Here is a 16,567-nt window from a genome sequence, read left to right on the forward strand (position 1 = left end):
GTGCCCTTAGCAATAGGATAAGTGCAGCTGAAGAGAGATCAGTAAGCTTGAAGATGAGCAACAGAAATCCCATAGGGAAAAACAAGCAATGGCAAAAGATCTCAAAATGGCTCTTAGGAGAATCAGAGACCTAGGGGATAACGCCAAAAGGAAAAACAGAATCACTGGAGTACCAAAAGGGCAGGGTGGTAACCCCAATGAAAAAGCCACAGTCAAAGAAATTATCGCTGAAAATTTCCCAGAGTTAAAGAATGCAGACATAAAGATCCAAGGAGGCAGAAGGGTGCCAGCAAAAAGAGAGCCTAATAAAAACACTCTAAGGCATATCATAGTCAGAACAATGGATGCTGTGGACAAAGACACAATACTACAAGCAGCAAGGTCAAAGAAGGAAATCACATTCAAAGGAGCACCCCTTAGATTTACAGCACATCTATCAGAGGAAACCCTTCAAACTCGAAGGCAATGGTGGGATATGTTGAAAAAACTCAATGAAATGAACGCCTCACCAAGAATACCTTATCCAGCTAAACTCTCAGTCAAACTCGATGGAACTATACATCACTTTGTAGATAAACAGCAGTTCAGGAACTTCATAGACTCAAAACCAAAACTAAAAGAAGGGTTAAAGGGGCTCCTGTAGGATAAGAAGGAAAATACTTAGAAACACAGCCAACCCCTACAGAAAGATGGCACAAAATCCCATGACAGTAATCTCTCTTAATGTCAACAGTCTAAATACAACCAATCAAGAGACTCAGAGTGGCAAAATGGATCCAGAAACAGAAACCAACATTCTGCTGTCTACAAGAAACTCATCTGAACAAACAGAACAAACACAGACTCAAAGTAAAAGGATGGAAAACAATCCTGCAAGCAAACAGCTTCCCCAAAAAAGGTGGGGTGGCCATACCAGTATCTGACAACATCAATTTCACGTTGAAAAAGATTAGAAGGGACAGCGAAGGCCACTTTCTATTCATCAAGGGATATGTACAACAGGAAGAAATTAGACTCTTAAATGTGTACGCACCTAATGAAGGAACAGCTAAATACTTAAAACAGCTGCTAACAGATTTTAAGGAGGACATTACTAGCAACCCAATAGTAGCTGGAGACTTCAACATCGCCCTTTCCACACTGGATAGATCAACAAGAACAAAACTCAACAAGGAAACATTGGCTTTGAAAGAAGAAATAGAAGAGAAAGGACTAATAGACCTGTACAGGGATTTACACACCAAAAAGAAAGAATACACATTCTTCTCCAGTGCGCATGGAACATTTTCCAAAATAGACCATGTGCTAGGCCACAAAACATACCTCAGTAGAATCAGGAAGATAGAAATACTATTAACAATCTTTTCAGACTATGATGCACTGAGAATAGAAGTGAATCACACACAGACACGAGAACTAAATCGAACACCTGGAAATTAAACAACTCAATGCTGAGCAATGAATGGGTCAGGAAGGAAATTATGGATGAAATCAAAAGATACCTGGAAACAAATGAGAATGAAGATACGAACTAGCAGAACTTATGGGATGCAGCAAAAGCTGTATTAGGGGAAAATTTATAGCTCTGCAAGCATATCTCAGGACAGTATAAAGGATGCATATAAACAACTTGACTTCACAGCTCAAGATCTTAGAAAAGGATCAACAGAAGGAGCCCAAAGTAGGCAGAAGGAAAGAGACCCTTAAACTTAAAGCAGAAATCAATGACATGGAAACCAAAGAAACAATCCGAAAGATCAATCAGTAAGAGTTGGTTCTTCGAGAAAATAAATAAGATAGATAAACCTCTAGCAACACTCACAAATAAACAGAGGGGAAGAACCATAATAAACCGAATCAGAAATGAGAATGGGGATATCACAAAGAAACCAAAGAAATTCAAAAGATCATCAGAGGCTACTTTGAAAGTCTGTATGCCATGAAACAAGAGAACCTAGAAGAAATGGATAAATTCCTGAATTCCTATAATCTCCTGAAGCTGAATTAAGAAGATATAGAGTACCTGAATAGACCTATTAACATCAAGAAAATTGAAACTGTAATCAAAAGTCTTCCCCAAAACAAAAGCCCAGGTCCAGATAGATTCACTAGCAAATTTTTCCAAATATTTAACGAGAACCTACTGCCAGTTCTTCTCAAGCTTTTCCAGGAAATTGATAAAGCAAAAATTCTCCAAAAACAGTTTCTATGAAGCCCATATCTCCCTAATACCAAAAGAAAACAAAGACACCACACAAAAAAGAAAACTACAGGACTATATCCCTGATGAACACGGATGCAAAGATTCTCAACAAAATACTAGCAAATAGAATTCAACAATTCTATTCCAAGACTCAGAGACTATAAAATCCAGCTCCCGGACGAGAACAGTGCAGTCTTCTGCCCCTGCGCCTGGCTGTTCCTCGCCGGGGCCCGTTGGAGGGGAGCAGGTTGAGCTTTCCTCCCCGCCCTGACCAGGGCTCCGGCAGCCGAAGACCTCCAGGACCAGCCACCACCATGCTGAGACCACTCTCCGCACACCTGAAGGTACTGGCAGAGGGACAAATCCACGCGTGTTCCGGGGCCGAGATCTCCCAGCCTACTCGGATTGGAGTCGAGCATCCTCCACCCAGATCCTCCAAATTCCAGTAGGCGGGGGTCACACCCACCACCTGGCCCCCTGGCGCCATGTAATCCCATCAACGGCCAAGACTCAGAGACTATAAAATCCAGCTCCCAGAACCGCGCGGCCGCAACATCTTATCAGGACATCTTTTATGACATCTTATCATCTCATTCCTACTATGGACAAACTTGCAGGCTATCGAATGTAGCCTGCCCACAGGGCAGAGTTTGGCAAACTCCCCGTGGCGTACCAAATATGCCAAATACCAGTTACAATGATGGGTCTCATTCTCCTAAATAGCCTTGAATATAATCTCAGGGTTAGGATGAAAGAGACGTTACTGGGGCCTGCTTGAGGCAATTGACGAATAACAGGATGAGGAAATGAAAAATGAAAGAATTCAACAACTCATCAAAAAGACCATACTCCATGACCATGTGGGATTCGTACCTGGGATGAAAGAATGGTTTAACATTCGGAAATCAATTAGCATAATCTATCATATTAATAAAAGCAAAGATAAAAACCATATGTTCAATATCAATAGATGCAGAGAAAGCATTTAACAAGATCCCGCACCCCTTTATGATGAAAATCCTCGCCAAATTGGGGATAGAGGGGACTTTCCTCTATATAGTTAAAGCCATCTACCACAAGCCTACAGCAAACATCATCCTCAATGGGGAAAAACTGAGAGCCTTCCCCTTAAGATCAGGGATGAAACAAGGGTGCCCACTCTCTCCACTACTGTTCAATATAGTACTGGAAGTACTTGAAATTGCGATTAGGCAAGAAAAAGATATCAAGGGCATCCAAGTAGGAAAGGAAGAAACCAAGCTCTCACTATTTGCAGATGATATGATACTATATTTAGAGAACCCTAAAACCTCTACCAAGAAACTCCTAGAAACAATAGATCTGTATAGTAAAGTTGCAGGCTATAAAATCAATACCCAAAAGTCCATGGCTTTCCTATATGCAAATAGTGAGAGAGAAGAAAATGACATGAAGAAAACAATCCCTTTCACAACCATGGCCCAGAAATTCAACTACCTAGGAATTCGCTGAACTAAATAAGTAAAGGACCTATACAAAGAAAACTACAAAACACTGCTTCAGGAAATAAAAGAGGACACAAGGAAATGGAAAAATATCCCCTGTTCATGGATCAGGAGAATTAAAATTGTCAAAATGGCAATACTTCCCAAAGCACTGTATAAATTCAATGCGATCCCTATCACGATAGCCATGACATTCTTCAAAGAAATAGAGCAAACATTCCTGAAATTCATATAAAATAATAATCCCCCAGAAATAGCTAAAGTAATTCTTGGGAAAAAGAAAATGGGAGGAATCAACTTCCCTAACTTCAAACTCTATTAAAAAGCAGTAATAATTAAAACAGCATGGTACTGGAACAAAAGCAGAACAGCAAACCAATGGAACAGAGTTGAATATACTGACATCTCCCCCCAAACATATGATCATCAAATCTTTGATAAAGGAGCAAGAAATGTGACATGGAGTAAAGAAAGCCTTTTTAACAAATAGTTCTGGAAAATCTGGATGGCTACATGCAAAAAATGGGCTCAGATCTCTGCCTAACACCATGTACAAAAGTAAGATCAAAATGGATAAAACACCTCAACATCAGACCGGAATCCATAAGGTACATTGAAGTCAAAGTCAGCAAAACCGTCCATGACATTGAAGCTAATGGTGTCTTCAAATATGTCACACCACTGGCTAAGCAAGTGAAAACAGAGATAGACAAATGGGACTATCTTAAACTAAGAAGCTTCTGCACCTCCAAAGAAACAGTGACCAAAATACAAAGACAGTCTACAGAATGGGAAAGGATATTCGCCGAATACACATCTGACAAAGGGTTGATAACAAGGATATACAAGGCACTGGTTGAACTCCACAAGAAGAAAACTTCCAACCCCATCAAAAAATGGGGCAATGAAATGAACAGAAACTTTCTCAAAGAAGAAATCCGAATGGCTAAAAGGTACATGAGAAAATGCTCTACATCATTAGTCATCAGGGAGATGCAGATCAAAACAACAACAATGCAATATCATTTCACACCACAGAGACTGGCCCACATCCAAAAGAACAAAAGCAACTGGTGCTGGTGCAGATGTGGTGAGAAAGGGACCCTCCTTCACTGCTGGTGGGAATACCAACTGGTCCAACCCTTTTGGAAAACAGTATGGACGATTCTCAAAATATTAGAAATTGAGCTCCCATTTGACCCAGCAATACTACTCCTGGGAATATATCCCAGAGAGGCAAAAAAGTATAGTCGAAGTGACATCTTCACTTTGTTTGTTCATTGAAGCACTCTTTACAATAGCCAGAATCTGGAGTGCCCGAGAATGGATGGCTGGTTGAAGAAACTTTGGTACATTTACACAATGGAGTACTATGTCGCTGTTAGAAAGAAAAGATGAAGTCATGAAATTTACATACAAGTGGTACTACATAGAAAGTATCATGTTAAGCGAAGAGTCAGAAAGAGAGGGATAGACGCAGAAAGATTGCATTCACCTGGGGAACATAAAGTAACAAAGTGGGAGACTAACACCCAGGAGTGGCCGAGATTAGTACCAGGAATTTTGCTTCACGACTTGGAGTCCAGCCACACTTCCTAGGGGAAAGGGAATCTCAGATAGAGAAGGGAGAACCAACTAAAGAATGTTGGGAGGATACTCCCAGGATGGGAGAAGCATGCTGAAAGTAGACTCTAGATCAAACATCATTGCCACTCAATGCCTCTCTTGCAAACCACAGGACCCAAAAGGAGTGAGAGAGAACAAAAGGGAATGCCCTGCCACAGAGGCAGTGTGGGATGGGGAGGATGGGGGGTGGGAGGGATGCTGGGACACATGGTGGTGGAGGATGGGCGCTAGTGGAGGGATGGGTACTTGATCATTGTATAATTGAAACCCAAGCACAAAAATTTGTAAGTCTATAAATGTACCTCATGGTGTCTCACTAATAAAAAAAATTTTGGATGACTTGTTCTTCCTGATTTAAATTGACTACAGTGCTATTGTAACAAAAAACACTGAGGCACTGACGTAGGATAGATATACACATCAATTGAGAATTATAGTAAGCCAAAAAATAAACCTGATTGTATGGTAAACAGATTTTCAATAAGGTTCCCAAGACAATTCAATACATCAAAAGGAATATTTTCATTGAACTGTTTTTGGAACAACTGGGATAGCCAAACAGAAAAGATCGGACTCAAACTATAAAACACTCAGGAGAAAACTGAGGGGTCAATCTTAAGACCTTTGACTAGGTAGTCTTTCCTTTGGATACAACACCAAAAGGTTGAGCAACAAAAGGAAAAATAGACAAAATGTACTTTATCAAAATAAAAAATTTTGTATTCAAGATCACTATCCATAAATTAAAGAGACAATCCAATGAATGGAAGAGGAAAAAAAGAAAACTAGTGCTTGTCATAAGTGCCAGGGTAGGAGAAGCTCCAAGTGGACTTTCTCCAGTAATAAAAATGTTTTCGATTATGTTGTTATGATATCTACACAGAATACATCAAAAATATTTACATGTGAAACTTCGAATATGTTAAGTACATATTATTATTTTTTAAAGAGAATAGGGAGATGGAGTAATGCGTTGTTGAGTGATTATGTCATTGTGTGGCTATTGAAAAATGTACTTGCATGAACCTAGATTCTATGGCCTACAACAAACCATGATTGTAAGGGGTAGCCATGTGGGACCCCCATCATCTCTATGCTCTAATAGGGAGAACCACATAGGTGGCACCCCTATCACCTATGTTGTATAATAAGCATTGAGTTACTTTTTAATATATTTGGTCAAAGCTACCAATATAATTTGTAAAACTGGACTTTTCCATGAACAGTATATATTATTAAGGAACATTTATTGAGAACTGCTTCTGGTATGAGGAATTTTATATACTCAAATAGATTTAGTTTTGGGCGGGGGAGGGCACATCTAATAATACTCAGGGCTTACTCCTGGCTCCGCACTCAAAGATCATTCCTGGTAGGGTCTCGGCGGCCACATAAGGTGACTGGGATCAAACCTAGGTTGGCCATTAGCAAGGAAAACACCCTCCCTACCGTACTTTCTCTCTGGCCCCACAGACACTGTTGGTTAGGGCTGCTTTGGGTGTTTGGGATTCCACAGTGGGGCTCGTGCATCTGCTTCCTATTATGACAGAAATGAAAAGACAGTATCAGTCTCCTAGGAGGGGGCTACACAATATGTAGCACTGTAGCACTGTCCTCCTGTTGTTCATTAATTTGCTTGAGCAGGCACCAGTAACATCTCCATTGTGAGACTTGTTGTTACTGTCCTTGGTATATCAAATACGTCATGGGGAGCTTGCCAGGCTCTGCCGTACACGATATGTGAGACAGTGAAAATACAAAGGTCACTATACAATGTCTTTACTGAGAGATTTTATTTTCTACTTATCAGTGCTTCCAAAAAGAGAAAGGAAGAGTAATTCCCCAAAGTAGATAGAGGATGTGGGGAAAATTGTCTGCTATAGGGACAAGGGGAGGATTGGGATGGCAGGGGGAATATTGGGAACATTGGTGGTGGAAAATGTGCACTGGTGGAAGGATGGGTGTTTGACCATTGTATGACTGAAACTCAAACATGAAAGTGTTGTAACTGTATTTCACAGTGATTCAGTTAAAAAAAAGAGAGAGAAAGGAAGAGGCATGGTGACTGGAGTGAGGAAGAGAGAAACTTTTTTCACCTCAGTGGTGATGGCTAATGTGTCAAATAGTGGTTAAAAACCTCACAGAGCTGACATCCCACGTCCCATTTTTCTCTGTTGTATTTATCATTCATGAGTGAAAATATATTGACCTATAGGTAGCACATTTCAATAGGACCTGATTAAACAGAAAATATCCACATGCAGAAAATAGTTTTAATCAACAGTGTGTTTCCATTTTCAAAAGAAAATATAGGAGAGGATTATTGGGAGCAGGCTGTGAACACCCAAACCAGAATCTGATGAGAGCATTTTGCCGATCCCTGTCTCCTAGTTTATGGCAGGTTTTAGTTTTTTTTCACATGATAAAATTTCCAGTTCACATTGCTTGGGAGATTTTACTTCAGGTAGTTGGTTCCCTTGAGGGTCACCAACTTCCTTTAATTTGGAACTATTTCTCTCCAAGGAGTGAGAGACTTGGTTTTTCCTAGATAATCTGCTGTATCTATGCTCAACTCAACTCTGTGTAGTGTGTTCCAAATACTATTTGAAGAAGAGTTGTACAGTCAAAAAAATTCCTTTGTCAGTGCCAGCATCTTCAATAAGAAATCAAACTTTTTGTCCATTTAGGTGATAACAAAAAGTGATTATAGATCCTTCATAATTATCCAGGCTGTTTGAAGATCACAATAACCCAAAAATAAAGAAGTGATTGTACCCAACAATTAGGGTTTTCAAAAGCACAAGAGGTTCTACCCATGGGAATGGTCTAATGATATCATTAATGAGGAGTCAGATTATCGTCTTGACCCTGGCTACATTCTAAGACTAAGTCCTCCTATGATTGCAAGGTATCTGACAAAAGCTATTTATTCCCTATAGATTGAGCCAAATTAAGATACCCCTTTATCCTACCCTGCCAATCAGCACCTATTTTCAGAGGAATTCATGTGAAGTAGTGTGTGTGTGTGTGTGTGTGTGTGTGTGTGTGTAACTTAGACCAGTATGTACCAGAGGGTGATTCTCTCTCCCCAGAACCTGTTGAAGCTATTCAGAATGTTGGTAGTGGCCTGAGTACAGTTGGGGGGCATTCTTCTTTGTTTCCCTTTAAGGAGTAGATTTCTTAGAAGGATATGAATATTTTTTTAAAAAAATGGTAGGTCTAATAAGCTTAGGAATCTCTGACTAGGCAAATTTTTCAGTTTGACCTCAAGTTGTGGGCTTCTTTTTTTCTTACCCAAGAAGGGAGTTAAAAGTCTTTGATAAATATGGTTTGATTCAGCATTTGAAAATGGATATAATATCAAATCTGAATTGTAAGGTGTTCATATGTATGTGTAAGGAAGTAAACAAAATTTAATTTTAATACTGAATTTAAGGTCCAGAAGAAAATCTTATTGTTTTATTTCATAGCTTAAGAGGTAGGTAATATGGCATAATAATTTGATTTGCTTTGATTTCTTTATTCCCTCCTCCTTTCATTTTGGTGGGGAGTGGGTTGCGCACAGGGTTTACTCCTGGCCCTGTACTCATAGTGGTGCTCAGGGGACCATATGTGATATTTGGGAATAAAACCAGGATAAAACCTGCCACATGCAAGGCAAGCACTGAAACACCTGTATTATCATTTCAGCCCTAATTTAACTTGTCTTGAAAATGTTGAGCTCAAATATGTCTTGAAAATGTTGAGCTCAAATATCCATTCCCTCTACATAGCTGTGGGCAAAGGACTTCAAACTTTAGTATTCACATTGGTGAAAGTGGGGAAATTGTGCTCATTCATTACAGTGACATTTGCAAATGTTGTGTTTATAGGAACAATGGGAGCTTTTCCATTTTCTATATGTAAGGGTGAAGCAACCATCAGTCTTTACTGCTAGGAATCCTCTGTGGAGTGGGGCTGACAGGCAGTGGAAATCGCTGTCTTGTGTGACTTTCTAGGACACACACACACAAAGGTCCCCTTCCCACAGCACGTATCCCCTGCCTTCATGAACCATCTCCCCTGTTTCCACACCCCCAGAGGAAGGAAATTTCTTCTGTGACAAAGACATTGAAGTGTGAACAACTTTCATGCAGTGTCTCTGGAATTTGCTGCAGAAATAGCAAGGCAGGGCTCAGTGACATCCAAGCTCCCTCCAGCTGAGAGATGGACGTGACCCAGGAATAATGGGACCCTATGCTGGATACTGGCAAAGAGAAAGCATCGTCAGTCTTCAAATCATAGACTAGAAAGAAGATGCTTTGTTTGCCCCAATCTCCCCTACTCCCTAAAAGGTACTTCTCAACAAGAATCTAGGGATATGAGCCATTGTTTTATCTTATGAATATTTTTATTTAATGAATTAATCAATCAACTAATTAATTTTGGGGTTTTTTTTGGTCACACCCAGTGATGCTCAGATTTCACTCTTGTCCTTGCACTCAGGAATTACTTCTGACAGTGTTTGGGGAAATATATGAGATGCCAGGCATGGAACCTGGGTCCCTGTATTAAAAGCAAGCTCTTTACCTCCTGTCCTATTCCTCTAGCTCCATACTCAATCAATTTAACATGGAAAAGACTATGCCTTACTTTACTGTTTAATAGAAATCAAAACCTATGTCTTAACTCTGTAGAATATGTTTATTTTGTCCGTTTGTATAAAATTTTAAAAATAAAATTTATTTCAGATGTTGATGATACTATGAATGGAGTTTTAGTTATTTAAATGGTGTCCGCTCAGACCAACTTCTAGAAAATATCAAAAAATGAAAGGATGGCTTCATGTAGTGGTTTAATTCATTCTGCATTTATTTTTTTAATTAATTAATTTATTTTGAATACCCATCCCTCCACCAGTGACCATTTCCCACCACCACGGATCCCATTATCCCTCCCAACCCCCCATCCCACCCTGCCTCTGTGGCAGGGCATTCCCTTTTGTTCTCTCTCTCCTATTGGGTGTTGTGGTTTGTATAAGAGTTAAGCCTGATTTTCCAGGAGAAATGTTGGATGATTTACTTTCCATTGATCACTTTGTATATAGGGAGATGTCGCGTGGCCACATAAGCGGCCGCACGGTTTGGAGTAAAGGTCCTGGTTTCCGCATACTCGAGCTACGCTTGTAGAGGCTCATGGTCACCGGGGTACCATCTGGAGGAGGTAGGATGCAGCACCTACCCCATCTGGGACTTCCCGGTCATCTCGCATCTTTTTGGGACCTGGTGCATTCTCCAGGAGCTGTGGAGCCACCCAGCAGCCTTTCTTTGCTGCGGCTGTGTGCTGTAAAGATGGCGCTGGGGGGCGGGTTGTGGGCATGACTTCCGGAATCAGAGGTTACCTGGGAGCTGCGGTGGTCCTGGCAGTTTGGAGTAAAAGTCCAAGTCCTGGTTCCCGCACACTTGAGCTATGCTTGTAGAGGCTCATGGTCACCAGGGCTCCATCTGGAGGAGGCATCATTCTGTATTTCTTAAAATGCCTTTTAAGTAAGTCAAATAACACCACGTCTAGTTTTATGGCTAACTCCAAATGGGCTGGAGATATCACAACAGGTAGGACGCGGTGACCCGATCAGCCCAGGATCGATTCCTCCACCCCTCTCTCAGAGCCTCGCAAGCTACCGAGAGTATCTCGCCTGCACTGCACTGCAAAGTCTGGCAAGCTCCCCGTGATTTATTCAATATGCCAAACACAGTAACAACAAGTCTCAAAATGGAGACATTACTGGGACCACTCTAGAAAATGGATGAACAATGGTAGGACAGTGCGACAGTGCTACAGTGCTACCATACTTCAAATGTGTTCAGAGCATACTCCTAATTATGTGCTCAGGGATCACTCTTCGAGGGGCTTGGGGGAACATCTGGGATGCCAGGAGGAACCCAGCTCAGAAAGTGCCTTACCCACTGTACTATCTCTCCAGAAATTGTTCTAGTTATTACTTAAAACTGTAAGCCTGGACCAAAGTGGAAATTTAAAAGTCTCTCAGCTCACTCTTCACCTGCTCTTTGGTGAGAGTGGTTTGTATTCTCTGGGTCACTCTGCAAATGCACAGCTAGTGGGGAAATGCAGCAGGACGTGCCTTGGGATTCAGTGGAGATGATACCCATGTATGTTTGCAGGTGTCAAGAGCCCCATCTCCTCCTGTTTGGGAAACTGAGCCCTTGACACAACCAATATGGATGGAAGGTGGAACCCAAGTGAAGTCACTGGCACCTGCTCTTCCCATTGCCATTCTCGACAATTTCCCCTGCAGGATCGGCCCTGCTAGCATCAGCATCACCTGTTATTTTGTATCTTCTGTCTTCTCATGACACCATATCCATGCATATGAATAATGATAAATTAATGCACTAATTGTTAGAATGGGGACTGGGGTGATAGCACAGCACGTAGAACATTTGCCTTGCACATGGCTGACCTGGGTTTGATTTTTCTGTCCCTCTCAGAGAGCCTGGCAAGCTACCAAGAATATCTTGCCCACACGGCAGAGCCTGGCAAGTTCCCTTTGGCGTATTTGATATGCTCACAATGGAGATGTTACTGGTATTCGCTCGAGCAAATCAATGAACAAGGGGACAACAGTGCAACAGTGCAACAGTACAATAGTTAGAATGGAAGTTGCACAAATCATCTAAAAAATGTCTTCTGAATTTCAAAATTGAACCAGATGTGTATGTATATGTTTGTGCTTTTGTGCACATATTTGTACCTAAATGCAGGTAAATACACATACATTATGTATAATCTCACAAGGATAGTTTAAAAGGGAAGTGGGTTTCAATTGTACAATTGAAACCCAAGCACAAAAATATTGTAAATCTACAACTGTACCTCATGGTGTTTCACTAACAAAAATTTTTTTAAAAAATGAAAATGATGGAGAATTGGCACTGGTGGAGGGATGGGTAATGGATCATTGTATAACTGAAACCCAAGCACAAAAATTTGTAAGTCTACAACTGTACCTCATGGTGTTTCACTAATAAAAATTAAAAAAAATAAAAGGGAAGTGGGAAAATACAATAAAATCATAAATTTAAAAGGAAAACAATGTTGACTGATCCTTGCAAAAACATAAAACCCAGGCAAGAGAAACAGTAGAGCAGGTAACATGCTTGCCTTGCAGCAGCCTGGGTTCAATGCTCAGCACTGCATACAGTACCTCAAGTAGCACCAGGAATTGTCCCTGAGCACAGAGCCCGGAGTCAGCCCTGAGCACCACTGGGTCTGGTCTTTCCAAAAACGAAAGTTAACAGAAAGATAAGAATAGATAAAACACAAATCTGAAAACCTGATGTTTAAAGAAAGAAGTCAGAGAGGAGAATATGTGCCATGACTCCATTGACATGAAATACCTAGATGAGACAAGTCTGTATGTAGAAGAGTCTTAGTGATATCTTAGGATAAGGACAGAGCTAGTTATTGAGTGTGAGTATAAAATGCCATATTACTGGCAGCGTTGAGAAGGATGAGGAAGGAGAGGCTGATAAAATCTCAAGGCCAAACTAGGCTGCCAAAACGAAGGAAGACAAAAATGATTGTCTGTACTTTCAATGCACATACACTAGCATCAGATGCATCCATTGAGGACCTGATGGTACAAGATCGAAAGATCAAGTATGACATCATTGGTCTGACTGAAACAAGAAGGAATCAATCACATCATGCTGTTTTCGACACTGGAGAAAAATTGTTCCTTGGAACATGCGATAAAAGAGGCATGGAGGCGTCGGTGTCCTTGTCAACACGAACTTGGGCATGAGCATTGATTCATTCGAATGCCTAACAACCCGAATTGGATGATTACACTTAAATAGATGTGGCTCACTGATGGCAGTTTCTATCTTTGTTGTCTATGCACCAACATCCAATTATGATGAAGGAGAAATTGAGAAGTTCTACATGGAGTTGGAGAAGTTCTATAAAGAAGCCCACACCTTCTACAAGATCACTGTCAGTGATTTTAATGCCAAGATAGGACCAAGAAGATCAGCCGAAGAACTCCACATCAGGATCCATGGTCTAGAATGGAACAAATAGGGTGAGAGACTTTCTGAGTTCATCCATGGTAATTCACAGTTCCAGAAGACCAAATCTAAATGTTGGAGATGGGAGTCTCCCAGTGGACGGTTCCACAAAGAAATTGACCACATCATATTCAATCGACGGTTTTGCCTGACTGATGTCGCTGTTGTCCCAAAATTCCAAACAGGATTGGACCCCCATGTCCTTTGTGCAAAATTCTAATTCACAGAGCGGGGAGAAAGGGCTGCAAAATTTAAGAAGAAAACTCCCAGAAAGACCATAAACTGGGAGCTCTTTGGCACTATTCTGCAACATGGGAAGATGCCGTTGTTGACAACATTGACGAGGAATATGATCGACTGGTTCAGCACCTCCATGATTGTGCAAGAAATGCCAAGAGAGAGATAGCCACGAAAAAGGCCTGTCTTCGAAAACTCTTGAGCTTATTCACCAACGTGGTTTGACATATGCCTCAGGCAACCGCAAGTGAACATCTGAGCTCACAAAGCAGTGCAGAGATGTGATCAAGGAAGACCTCAAAGAGAGAAGAGAAGTGCTAGTAGATGCAGCAGAAACCAGGAAAAGCATTCATAACTCCCACCAGTCCTTCACCAACTGCAAGACCAAGATGACTGTCCTCCGACGTCCTGATGGATCTACCACAACTTCCAGAAGGGCAATGGAGAAGATTATCCATGACTTCTACTCAGATCTCTTCGATAGCCATGTCCACCTGCCCACATACCAAATTCCACAGGATGGATATGTCATTCCCAATGTTCTCCCTTCCGAAATCCGACAAGCCATTTTCTTGGTTAAGAAACGAACAGCACCCAGCCCAGACAAGGTCATACCTGAACACCTGAAGAATCTGCCATCAGCACTCATCAATATGCTGACTTGGCTCTTCACATGCTACCTGTTTGAATGCAAGGTTCTGTCCCAGTGGAAAACCAGCAGGACTGTACTATTGTACAAAAAGGGAAACATCCACGACATTGGCAATCACCCAATCTGCCTATTGTCTGTCATCTACAAGCTGTTTACTTGAGTCATCCTGAATAGGATTGGTAGAACACTAGATGAAGGACAACCATGTGAAAAAGCCGGGTTCCACAAAGTATTCAGCACCATCGACCATATCCACTTGATAACCAAGCTCATTGAGGTTTCTCGAGAGTTCAAGATGATGCTCTGTCTAACGTTCATTGATTTAAAGAAAGCCTTTGATTCTGTTGAGACGGAAGCAGTCATTGAAGCCCTAGCCAATCAAGGCATTCAAACTCAATACATCATGATCCTCCGTGAGCTGTATTATGGATTCACTACCAGGATCTCACCATTCTACAAAAAAGTAATCATTGGTGTCAAGAGAGGAGTTCGGCAGTTTCACCAAAACTCTTCAGTGCCACCCTCGAGAACATCATGTGATGACTGGAATGGGAAGGAATGGCAGTGAAGATAGATTGTCAGCAACTACACCACCTCCGCTTTGCTGATGACATTGTTCTAATAACACCAAACATTAGCCAAGCGGCACAAATGCTGGCCAACTTCGACCATGAGTGTGGAAATGTCAGACTACAGCTGAATCTTATGAAGACAATGTTTATGAGAAACAGCCTCGTTTCTGATGCTCCATTCGCTCTCAATGGAAGGACCATCTTTGAATGCAACAGTTATGTATACCTAGGTCGAGAAGTCAACATGATGAGTGACCTGGCACCTGAGTTGCGCAGGAGGAAGAGAGCGGCTTGGAACGCTTTCAAGATCATCGGAAAAATAGCTGAGGACAAAGAAACTCCAGCTCCGGGCACACCTCTTTGATTCCACCGTTCTTCCTGCATTAACATACGCCTCAGAGAAATGGGGCCCTAAGCAAACAGGATGAGAACACTATTCAGGTCTTCCAAAGAGTAATCTAAAGAGCAATGCTTGGAGTATCATGTTTCACTCAAATGAGAGAAAGAATCTGGAGTTCCAACCTCTGTCCATGATCAAGAATTAGGGACGCTGTCTCTTTTGTCAAGGCATCAAAAATCAGATGGGCTGGACACGTAATGAGATTTGGACTAGAGCCATTACTGACTGGATTCCACAGGACGTCAAAAGACTTTCTGGCCGCCTACCTACCAGATGGTCAGACTTCTTCATCAAGATACTGAACGATCGGTTTGAGGCTCTTTATTTATTTATTTATTTATTTATTTATAGGAGTACTGCTATTTATTCAGCCACTGTTTAGCTGATTGAATTGTGCTTGAGGCTCTTTATGTTCCTAGAATGAACAGACGCCATTGGGCTACACTAGCATGCGACAGGGACAAATGGACTGATGCCTGATGCCTGCTCGAGCAAATCGACGATTAATGGGAAGTCAAGTGATCAAGTGGTAAAGGAAAATGCTGTCAGTGTGACCAGACTAAAAGCCGCTAAGTGTACTGTAGTAGAAGGTAAGGAATTAAAACTCGAAATTTAATTAGATAAGTAAAAGGGAAGGTTTCTTAACTTGTATTTATTTATTTATTTTTTTGTTTGGGGATAAACACCTTACCCCACTATCTCTCCGGTACAAAGTTTGGGAATTTTAAACAACTATATTATTGTTTGAAATTTTGCCTTTTGTGAAGACGAAGTGACTGTTCACTTCTGTTGTGAGAGTTGGCCATTCCAGTTATCTCTTGTTACTCTAAAACCATCCGTTATCTTAGGAGCAATTACCTCTTTGATCATTGACTGAGAAGTTGAGAATAATTAAAACCAAAGATTGTTTTGGCCATTGGTTTTTATCACTTGGGAGTTCCAGAGAGACGTCTTTGACCAGTTTAGAAAATGATAAAATCATGTACTCTTGTGCACAATGTATAGACAAGCTGTAAAACTACACTGTCCACTGTCCTCCTGTTGTTCATCCGTTTGCTCAAGCAGGCCCAGTAACATCTCCATTGTGAGACTTATTGTTATTGTGTATGGCATATCGTATACGTCACGGTAGCTTGCCAGGCTTTGCCATGCGGGTAAGATTCTCTCGGTAGCTTGTCAGATTCTATAAGAGGGGTGGAGGAATCGAACCTGGGTTTGCTGCATGCAAGGCAAACGCCCTACCCACTGTGCTACTGATCCAGCCCAGGCAGGCTGTGCTTAGAGGAATAAAACTCTGACTGAAAAAAGAATTGAAGTGGATTGA

The sequence above is a fragment of the Sorex fumeus genome, unplaced genomic scaffold (genome assembly GCF_029834395.1).
Source record: "Sorex fumeus unplaced genomic scaffold, SorFum_2.1 ptg000072l, whole genome shotgun sequence".
NCBI classification, from domain to species: Eukaryota; Metazoa; Chordata; class Mammalia; order Eulipotyphla; family Soricidae; genus Sorex; species Sorex fumeus.